The sequence below is a fragment of the Anopheles moucheti genome (assembly GCF_943734755.1).
Source record: "Anopheles moucheti chromosome X unlocalized genomic scaffold, idAnoMoucSN_F20_07 X_unloc_4, whole genome shotgun sequence".
Taxonomy (NCBI): Eukaryota; Metazoa; Arthropoda; class Insecta; order Diptera; family Culicidae; genus Anopheles; species Anopheles moucheti.
The window spans coordinates 95,001-105,000 of record NW_026453548.1 but is presented as its reverse complement, the minus strand read 5'-3'; positions in this window follow the sequence as shown (position 1 = coordinate 105,000).

Genomic DNA, 10,000 nt, shown 5'->3' with positions numbered 1-10,000 from the left:
ATTTTCAGTACTCTTGTCCATGCTTTCACATGCTCTGATAGGTAGGTTCGTTCTCAGTTATCCCTGTGTTCATGGTTTTCGTGTGCTTCCATAGGTTTGGTCCGTGTTTTTGAGTACTCTTGTCCATGATTTTCGTGTGCTTCTAGAGGTTTGGTCCGATTTTCAGTACTCTTGTCCATGCTTTCACATGCTCTGATAGGTAGGTTCGTTCTCAGTTATCCCTGTGTTCATGGTTTTCGTGTGCTTCCATAGGTTTGGTCCGTGTTTTTGAGTACTCTTGTCCATGATTTTCGTGTGCTTCTAGAGGTTTGGTCCGATTTTCAGTACTCTTGTCCATGCTTTCACATGCTCTGATAGGTAGGTTCGTTCTCAGTTATCCCTGTGTTCATGGTTTTCGTTTGCTTCGATTCGTTCACTCTATTACTCTTGTCTTTGGTTTTCGTTTGCTTCGATTCGTTCACTCCATTACTCTTGTCTTTGGTTTTCGTTTGCTTCGATTCGTTCACTCCATTACTCTTGTCTGTGGTTTTTCGTTTGCTTCGATTCGTTCAGTCCATTACTCTTGTATGTGATTTTCGTTTGCTTCGATTCGTTCAGTCCATTACTCTTGTATGTGGTTTTCGTTTGCTTCGAGTCGTTCAGTCCATTACCCTTGTCTATGATTTTCGTTTGCTTCGAGTCGTTCAGTCCAATACTTACCCTTGTCTATGATTTTCGCTCTAAGCCCAGTCGCCCTGCGCTCTGGAAATCACATTCCAACTCTATCACCGATAGCGCTCACACCTTGGAAACCACATTTCACCCAGGGGACCTTAGGGTGGATTTTGAGCCTTTCGGGATTGCGAAACCATCATTTAACACTCTAAACTTAATTTCCGCAATCCCAGACGCACTTTCCATATGGTCTCCAAAAATGCGTGTGAGCTGACCTGGTCCCTTATAATAGGCAATGAACACGATTTTGGCAAAATATTTTTTTCAAAATTTTTTGACTCACCGGGTAAAATCGAATTTACTTGGGAAAAATGTTCTAGCAGGGGCCCTCCCATACAAATTTTTTTCTTCTCAAAAATGATTTTCGTTTCACTTTTCATACTCAGGGGAGTCTAAAATTGATGTTTTGAGTCACCATGAAAAAAAAATTTTTTTTGACCCTAGCTTGTGTCGCGACCCAAAAATCGACTCACTTGGGAAAAATGTTCTAGCAGGGGCCCTCCCATACAAAAATTTTTTCTTCTCAAAAATGATTTTCGTTTCACTTTTCATACTCAGGGGAGTCTAAAATTGATGTTTTGAGTCACGGTGAAAAAAAAAATTTTTTGACCCGAGCTTGTGTCGGCGACCCAAAATCGACGCACTTGGGAAAAATGTTCTAGCAGGGGCCCTCCCATACAAAAATTTTTTCTTCTCAAAAATGATTTTCGTTTCACTTTTCATACTCAGGGGAGTCTAAAATTGATGTTTTGAGTCACCGAGAAAAAAAAATTTTTTTGACCCGAGCTTGTGTCGGCGACCCAAAAATCGACGCACTTGGGAAAAATGTTCTAGCAGGGGCCCTCCCATACAAAAATTTTTTCTTCTCAAAAATGATTTTCGTTTCACTTTTCATACTCAGGGGAGTCTAAAATTGATGTTTTGAGTCACCGAGAAAAAAAAATTTTTTTGACCCGAGCTTGTGTCGGCGACCCAAAAATCGACGCACTTGGGAAATATGTTCTAGCAGGGGCCCTCCCATACAAAAATTTTTTCTTCTCAAAAATGATTTTCGTTTCACTTTTCATACTCAGGGGAGTCTAAAATTGATGTTTTGAGTCACGGTGAAAAAAAAAATTTTTTGACCCGAGCTTGTGTCGGCGACCCAAAATCGACGCACTTGGGAAAAATGTTCTAGCAGGGGCCCTCCCATACAAATTTTTTTCTTCTCAAAAATGATTTTCGTTTCACTTTTCATACTCAGGGGAGTCTAAAATTGATGTTTTGAGTCACCATGAAAAAAAAATTTTTTTTGACCCTAGCTTGTGTCGCGACCCAAAAATCGACTCACTTGGGAAAAATGTTCTAGCAGGGGCCCTCCCATACAAAAATTTTTTCTTCTCAAAAATGATTTTCGTTTCACTTTTCATACTCAGGGGAGTCTAAAATTGATGTTTTGAGTCACGGTGAAAAAAAAAATTTTTTGACCCGAGCTTGTGTCGGCGACCCAAAATCGACGCACTTGGGAAAAATGTTCTAGCAGGGGCCCTCCCATACAAAAATTTTTTCTTCTCAAAAATGATTTTCGTTTCACTTTTCATACTCAGGGGAGTCTAAAATTGATGTTTTGAGTCACCGAGAAAAAAAAATTTTTTTGACCCGAGCTTGTGTCGGCGACCCAAAAATCGACGCACTTGGGAAATATGTTCTAGCAGGGGCCCTCCCATACAAAAATTTTTTCTTCTCAAAAATGATTTTCGTTTCACTTTTCATACTCAGGGGAGTCTAAAATTGATGTTTTGAGTCACCGTGAAAAAAAAATTTTTTTGACCCGAGCTTGTGTCGGCGACCCAAAATCGACGCACTTGGGAAAAATGTTCTAGCAGGGGCCCTCCCATACAAAAAATTTTTTTTGACTCACCGGGTAAAATGGTCGCACTTGGTAAAAATGTTCTAGCAGGGGCCCTCCCATACAAAAATTTTTTCTTCTCAAAAATGATTTTCGTTTCACTTTTCATACTCAGGGGAGTCTAATATTGAAGTTTTGAGTCACCGTGAAAAAAATTTTTTTTTGACTCACTGGGTAAAATGGTCGCACTTGGGAAAAATGTTCTAGCAGGGGCCCTCCCATACAAAAAATTTTTATTTCTCAAATCGATCCGTGGTTTCACTTTTCATACTCTAGGGCCCATTTGCTTCAACTTTGGAAAAATTTTTCGATGATGAAAAATTTTCACCTTCGACGTCCATCGACCACTCGACCCGAACTTGGTACTTTTGTATGGAGGTACCCGAGTGGTGACTTTTTCATACAAAAATTTTTATTTCTCAAATCGATCCGTGGTTTCACTTTTCATACTCTAGGGCCCATTTGCTTCAACTTTGGAAAAAATTTTCGATGATGAAAAATTTTCACCTTCGACGTCCATCGACCACTCGACCCGAACTTGGTACTTTTGTATGGAGGTACCCGAGTGGTGACTTTTTCATACAAAAAATTTTTATTTCTCAAATCGATCCGTGGTTTCACTTTTCATACTCTAGGGCCCATTTGCTTCAACTTTGGAAAAATTTTTCGATGATGAAAAATTTTCACCTTCGACGTCCATCGACCACTCGACCCGAACTTGGTACTTTTGTATGGAGGTACCCGAGTGGTGACTTTTTCATACAAAAATTTTTATTTCTCAAATCGATCCGTGGTTTCACTTTTCATACTCTAGGGCCCATTTGCTTCAACTTTGGAAAAAATTTTCGATGATGAAAAATTTTCACCTTCGACGTCCATCGACCACTCGACCCGAACTTGGTACTTTTGTATGGAGGTACCCGAGTGGTGACTTTTTCATACAAAAATTTTTATTTCTCAAATCGATCCGTGGTTTCACTTTTCATACTCTAGGGCCCATTTGCTTCAACTTTGGAAAAATTTTTCGATGATGAAAAATTTTCACCTTCGACGTCCATCGACCACTCGACCCAAACTTGGTACTTTTGTATGGAGGTACCCGAGTGGTGACTTTTTCATACAAAAATTTTTATTTCTCAAATCGATCCGTGGTTTCACTTTTCATACTCTAGGGCCCAATTGCTTCAACTTTGGAAAAAATTTTCGATGATGAAAAATTTTCACCTTCGACGTCCATCGACCACTCGACCCGAACTTGGTACTTTTGTATGGAGGTACCCGAGTGGTGACTTTTTCATACAAAAATTTTTTTGCGAATACGTGTTCGTTCGCGATCATTAAGGCCATGAACCGCAAGTCCGCTGCGATAGAAATAGTGCATTGTAGTTACTCGACGAGAAAAAAAATCGGGACTTAGAAAAATTTTTGAAAGTCAAATCGTATTGACTTCCAACAACACCTGATAATAAACACACATTGCCTGTTGCACCACAGATCGCATTTGACTTAACAAATCGCCTGTTGGTACGCACATCACCATCGACTTTACCAATCGCGTTTCGCACCGCTAATCCCACTTGGCGTGGAGCCACGCACATAATGTTGCGAGGAGAGTATTAATCGGGACTTAGCGTTTTAAGCTCGCGAACACTCCACTATGGGAGTGCACGCAAGCACCAACTGTACACACACAACACAACAATCACTCTCGCGAACACTCCATTCCCAAAGTGAACGCGAGCACCAGCAAGCATGGGTCGCCTGAGAGGATCGATGCGAACGCATCTCTACAACTCGCAGCTCCCAGCCTGTAGTCCCGTCGTTTGCGGGCGGTCGAAGGTGTCGAAACTAGTTGTATCCACGGTCGACGGAAACACAGCCACCAGGGTTCCCTGTGGTAAGGTACTTCCACGTGCAGCGTGCTCCCGCCCGTTGCGGCTCAGTCTAGTGCTATAGCGGGGATGAGACGTCAGTGTGCGCGGGGCAGCACCGACGGATCTCGGAGGGTTGTTAAGCCCGCTAGCTTCCGATCACCTAATGGGTTTGAGAAGCGCTATCAGCTCGGATTGGATACGACCTTAGAGGCGTTCAGGCATAATCCAGCGGACGTAGCGTCATACCAAAGTCCGGTCGAACTAGTATTGAGCCAGTGGTCCGTACCTGTGGTTCCTCTCGTACTGCACAGGAATTCCGTTAAGATAGCGGCAAACAGCACACACCAGTAGGGTAAAACTAACCTGTCTCACGACGGTCTAAACCCAGCTCACGTTCCCTTGAAAGGGTGAACAATCCTACGCTTGGTGAATTTTGCTTCACAATGATAGGAAGAGCCGACATCGAAGGATCAAAAAGCCACGTCGCTATGAACGCTTGGCGGCCACAAGCCAGTTATCCCTGTAGTCTGGTGCGAGCCTCCAGAGAGAGCAGACGGAAATCCGCGTTCCTCCGTGTTTCAGAGCAAAAGTGCGGCAATTTGCGCTTGACCGGTGCGAAAGTTTGCAGTAAAGTTGGAGGTACCCCCTGGAACCCCCCCTGCGAATTTGGTGGCCCCACGCCCCCCCTTGCGTGTGTTATTAAACAAAACGGTTTTTGTGATATATTGTGCGAAAGAGTGAAGTTATCGAAAAAGTGATAGTGACACTTAGTGGACCTCACCAGGCCACACCTTTTGGTGAAGAAACATTCCCCGAATTGATGGAGTTCGCGGAACGGCAGGTGTTTTTGTGGTGAAATTTCACACCTGTATAACTCCGAACATTGCGGATCGATTCGGCTGGAAGGTGTCTTAAAAGTTGCGCTCTGCGGTAAAGAACAAGTGTTGAAAATTTCGTGTCAATCGGACAAAAACTCAGGGAGTTATTCGCGGACAAAGAAAACCACGTGCTCGTCGAAAATGGCGGCGTGTGTGTGAAAAAGAGCGAGGAAAAAAACTTCCGGACGAATCACCCCCCTGCTGGAGCGCTAGCGCTCCCGGAGGGGCACTCCCGGACGAAATTTCACCGCTCTTTGTGTGTGTGTGAAATTTGTGTGTGTGAGATTTTCGGCCCGATACCATCGAGTGGGGTGTCAAACGACGCGTCTCGGAAAGAGGAGTGGGGAAAACGCGGTTTCCCCCCCCTAGCACCACCCACCCGCCACCCAGCCCCGGAAAACCCCCGCGAAAAGTGGTTTTTCGCGATTTTCCCGGCCAAGGAGCGGAGGTAGAGCTCCCGGGTGTTTGGAAGAAAGTTGCGGGGTGAATTTTCACATTGAAAACCATCGCCGGAAAAGCGATTTTCGCAACATCCAGAAAGATACGGGCGGAAAAGCGTTTTTCCGAAGAAGAAAATTTTCGCCCTGATACCGTCGTGCGGGGTATCAAACGACGAGTTTTCAAGAGAGGAGTCGGGAAAATACCCCCCCACCACCATACCACCCACTCCCACCCCCCTAGGGCGGAAAAACCACCCAGGAAGCGGTTTTTGGCGATTTTCCCGGCCAAGGAGCGGAGGTAGAGCTCCCGGGTGTTTGGAAGAAAGTTGCGGGGTGAATTTTCACATCGAAAACCATCGCCGGAAAAGCGATTTTCGCAACATCCAGAAAGATACGGGCGGAAAAGCGTTTTTCCGAAGAAGAAAATTTTCGCCCGGATACCGTCGTGCGGGGTGTCAAACGACGAGTTTTCAAGAGAGGAGTCGGGAAAATACCCCCCCACCACCATACCACCCACTCCCACCCCCCTAGGGCGGAAAAACCACCCAGGAAGCGGTTTTTGGCGATTTTCCGCGGAAAATTTTATCGCCACCCCACAAAGTGCGGTATCAAAAGAAGCGGCTCGACGAGGCGAGTTCAACGCGCACCCATTCGTCCTCCTATCATCTTCCCCCACCTCACCAGGCCGGAAAAACCTCTCCGTGGCCCGCTATTAGCGTCCTCCCGCAAGGGAGAGTTGAAGTGGGGCGTCAGTAATGGCGACAACTCGCACCACGCGACTCAGGTCGGAGTCCACCGACGAAAGGGTGGGGCGGTCCCTTTCGGCTGTTGAGCCGAAAGTTATGCTTACGCGAGTCTCGGCGACGGCAACGAAGCAGGGGATCTCGGACATGGCGGAGCTCCGACAACTCCTGAACGATTCGTCGCTGTCCAATGAACAGCTGCGTGCAACGATCGCCGGTCTGCAGCAGGAGATAACGATGCTCCGGCAGCAGATGGAGGCGATGGCAGAACAGGCCAGGCAGGAGACGAAGCTGGTCAGAGAGGAAGCCCGCATGCGCGAGACGGTGGCTCGTGAGGAAAACGAGCGTCTGCGCCACGAGCTGAAGGAGGAGCGCGCCAGCTTCCAAGAACTGCTGGCGCAGACGCTAGGCTACGGGGGTGGCCAGCGTTCAGGGCGGCAGCAGCAGCAACAGCAGCAGCAGCAACAGCAGCAGCAGCAGCACCAGCAGCAGCAGCAGCAGCAGCAGCAGCAGCAGCAGCAGCAGCAGCAGTGGAGGCAGCAGCAGCACCAGCAAGGAGCGGCGATGGCAACGGCAGCTCCACTTCCGGACCAGGAAGGCGGCTCTTGGTCTGAGGTGGTGCGTCGCAAACCAGCACGCCAAACAACGAGCCGGCAGCAGCAGCAGCAGCAGCAGCAGCAGCAGCAGCAGCAGTGGCCGGAACTACCGCAACGACGGGCGGAGGTTCAGCGACAGGCGTTCGCTGGGCCATCAAGACAGCAGCCCCAGCAACAGCAGGGACAACAGGCTCGGCGCAGCCAGCCTGCAGCACAACGGGGAGGACAGCGCCAGCGGCAGCGTAAAGCGAAGCCGGACGCAGTAGAAATCGCCCCAGGCGAGGGGCAAACCTGGCTGGAGGTATACCAGGCGGTGCGAGCGGCTCCAGAAATGGAGAAGCACCAGGAGGCCCTCGGTGTAGGACGACGCACCACACGCTCCAGGTTGGTGATGGAGCTGAACGAAGGCGCGGACGCTGCAGGAGTCCTGCAGACCATAAAGGAGGTCTGCGAAAAAACGGAGCTGTCGGCCTCAGCTCGACTGGTGACGCCGACGACGGAAATCAAAATTGCAGCGATTGACCCTTTAGCGAAGGAGGTCGATGTGGCGATGGCACTGACCAACCTGTGCCATGTTACCGTGGAGGAGACCTCGGTCCGTCTGCGATCTGCGTGGGACAGCACGAAGGTGGCGATAGTTCGGGTTCCGGTTGGGGTAGCGGAGAAGCTGGTGGGCGAGAACGTGAAGGTAAAGTTCACGTCTTGCCTGATCGAGCAAGCGACGCAGCCGCAGGCGCGTCAGCAACGCTGCTTCAGGTGCCTGGAGACGGGGCACATCCGGGCGGCGTGCAAGAGCGAGACGGATCGCTCGGCTTGCTGCATTCGCTGCGGGAAGCCGGACCATCAGGCGAAGAGCTGCACGGCGGAGGTCTGCTGTGCCGCCTGCGGGGGACCGCATCGGGTGGGACACCCGACGTGCCGGCGCTGAGAGTGCTGCAGATGAACCTCGGGCGATGTCAGGCAGCACAAGACCTGATGTTGCAGACGGCTCGCGAGCTCGAGGTTCAGGTGGTGCTCGCCTGCGAGCTGTATCGGCCGCCTCGCGACGACCCGCGGTGGGCCGTTGATGTGGAGCAGGGCGTGGCGATCATCGCAACGGGCGCCTATCCAATTCAGCGTTTGTGGGGGAGCGTCGCCCCGGGACTAGTGGTGGCCACCATAGCAGGAGTCACGTTTGCCAGCTGTTACGTGTCCCCCAGCAGCGGTCCCGCGGAATTCGAGAGCTTCCTCGGTGCGGTGGAAATGTCGCTCGTCGGACACACAACATCCGTCCTGGCCGGCGACTTTAATGCGTGGAACGAGGAATGGGGGAGCGCGCGCACTACCCAGAAGGGGCAGGATCTCCTGAGCGTGGCGGAGCAGCTGTCGCTGCAGACGCTCAACCGTGGCAACGTGCCCACGTTCAAGGGCAACGGGGCGGCGCGAGAAAGCGTGATCGACGTTACATTCGCTAGTCCAACCATCGCGAGGCCGGACTCATGGCGAGTGCTGAGTCGATTTTCCGGTAGCGATCACGCCTACGTCGAGTTTCAGGTGGACGTTCCGAGTCAACGTTCCACGCGACGAGGCCAGCAGCAGCGAAGCCGGACAGCAACCAGCGATGGGACAGCCAAACACGCCGGGACCCGGTGGAAGACGGCGCAATTCGACAGGAGGTGCTTCGACATCGCCCTCACACACGGCCACTTCGAACAGGTCGATACACCGGAGGGGCTGATCGGCGGACTCACCCAGGCGTGCGATGAGACCATGGAGAGAGTGCATGGGGCCACTTTCCACCGCAAGCCCCAGATGTACTGGTGGTCTCCAGAGATCGAGCGCCTGAGGGAGGAGTGCGAAGCAGCGGAGGCCGCTCATTGCCGAGCCCAACTGTCGGAGCGTGCAGCGACATCTGCCAGGCTGCAGGATTGCCGCCGTCTGCTGAAGGCTGAAATAAAGAGCAGCAAAGAAAGCAGCCTCCAGGAGCTGATCGACTGTGTTGAAGCTGAGGTGTTCGGACTCGGGTACAAAGTGGTGCGAGCGAAACTGCGCAGCAGGGCGCCACCGGAAACGGACCGAGCCGTACTCGACCCGATCGTCGACGCGCTGTTTCCGGAGCATCCAGCATTTGAGTGGCCGGACATCGAAGCGTGTGCTGCCTCACACGAGGCCCTGAGGCCGGTCACGGTCTCGGAGATCCTGTCGCTGGCCGAGCGAATGGCTCCCTCGAAGGCGCCGGGGTTGGACGGCATACCAAACGCCGCAGTGAAGGCGGCGATGAGGAAGCATCCGGAGGTGTTCGCGAAAGTCTACAACCAGCTGCTTGAACAGGGTGAGTTTCCTGCGGAGTGGAAGGAGGCCCGTCTCGTGCTGATCGCGAAGCCGGGAAAGCAGCCGGGCGATCCGTCGTCATACCGCCCGCTGCTCATGCTGGGAGCAGTCGCCAAGGGATTCGAACGGCTGATTCTAGATCGGCTGAACGACCACTTGGAGGACAGCGACGCGCCTCGTCTGTCGCCAAACCAGCACGGGTTCCGGCGAGGCCGGTCAACCATCCAGGCCATCGAACGAGTAGTCGAGCGGGGGCAGCACGCGAGGACATTCCATCGCACCAACCAGCGGGACCCTCGCTGTCTGGCGGTGGCAGCGCTGGACGTGAGGAACGCCTTTAATTCCGCGAGTTGGAAGGCGATTGCGGCTGCCCTGCAGAAGCTGCAGGTCCCTACAGCCCTCCAGAGAATCTTGCGCAGCTACTTCTCTGAGAGGAGGCTGGTGTACGAGACCAGTGAGGGACCAGTGCGGCGCACGGTTACGGCAGGCGTTCCACAGGGCTCAATACTGGGCCCAACGTTGTGGAACGCTATGTACGACGGCGTGCTTCGGCTGGA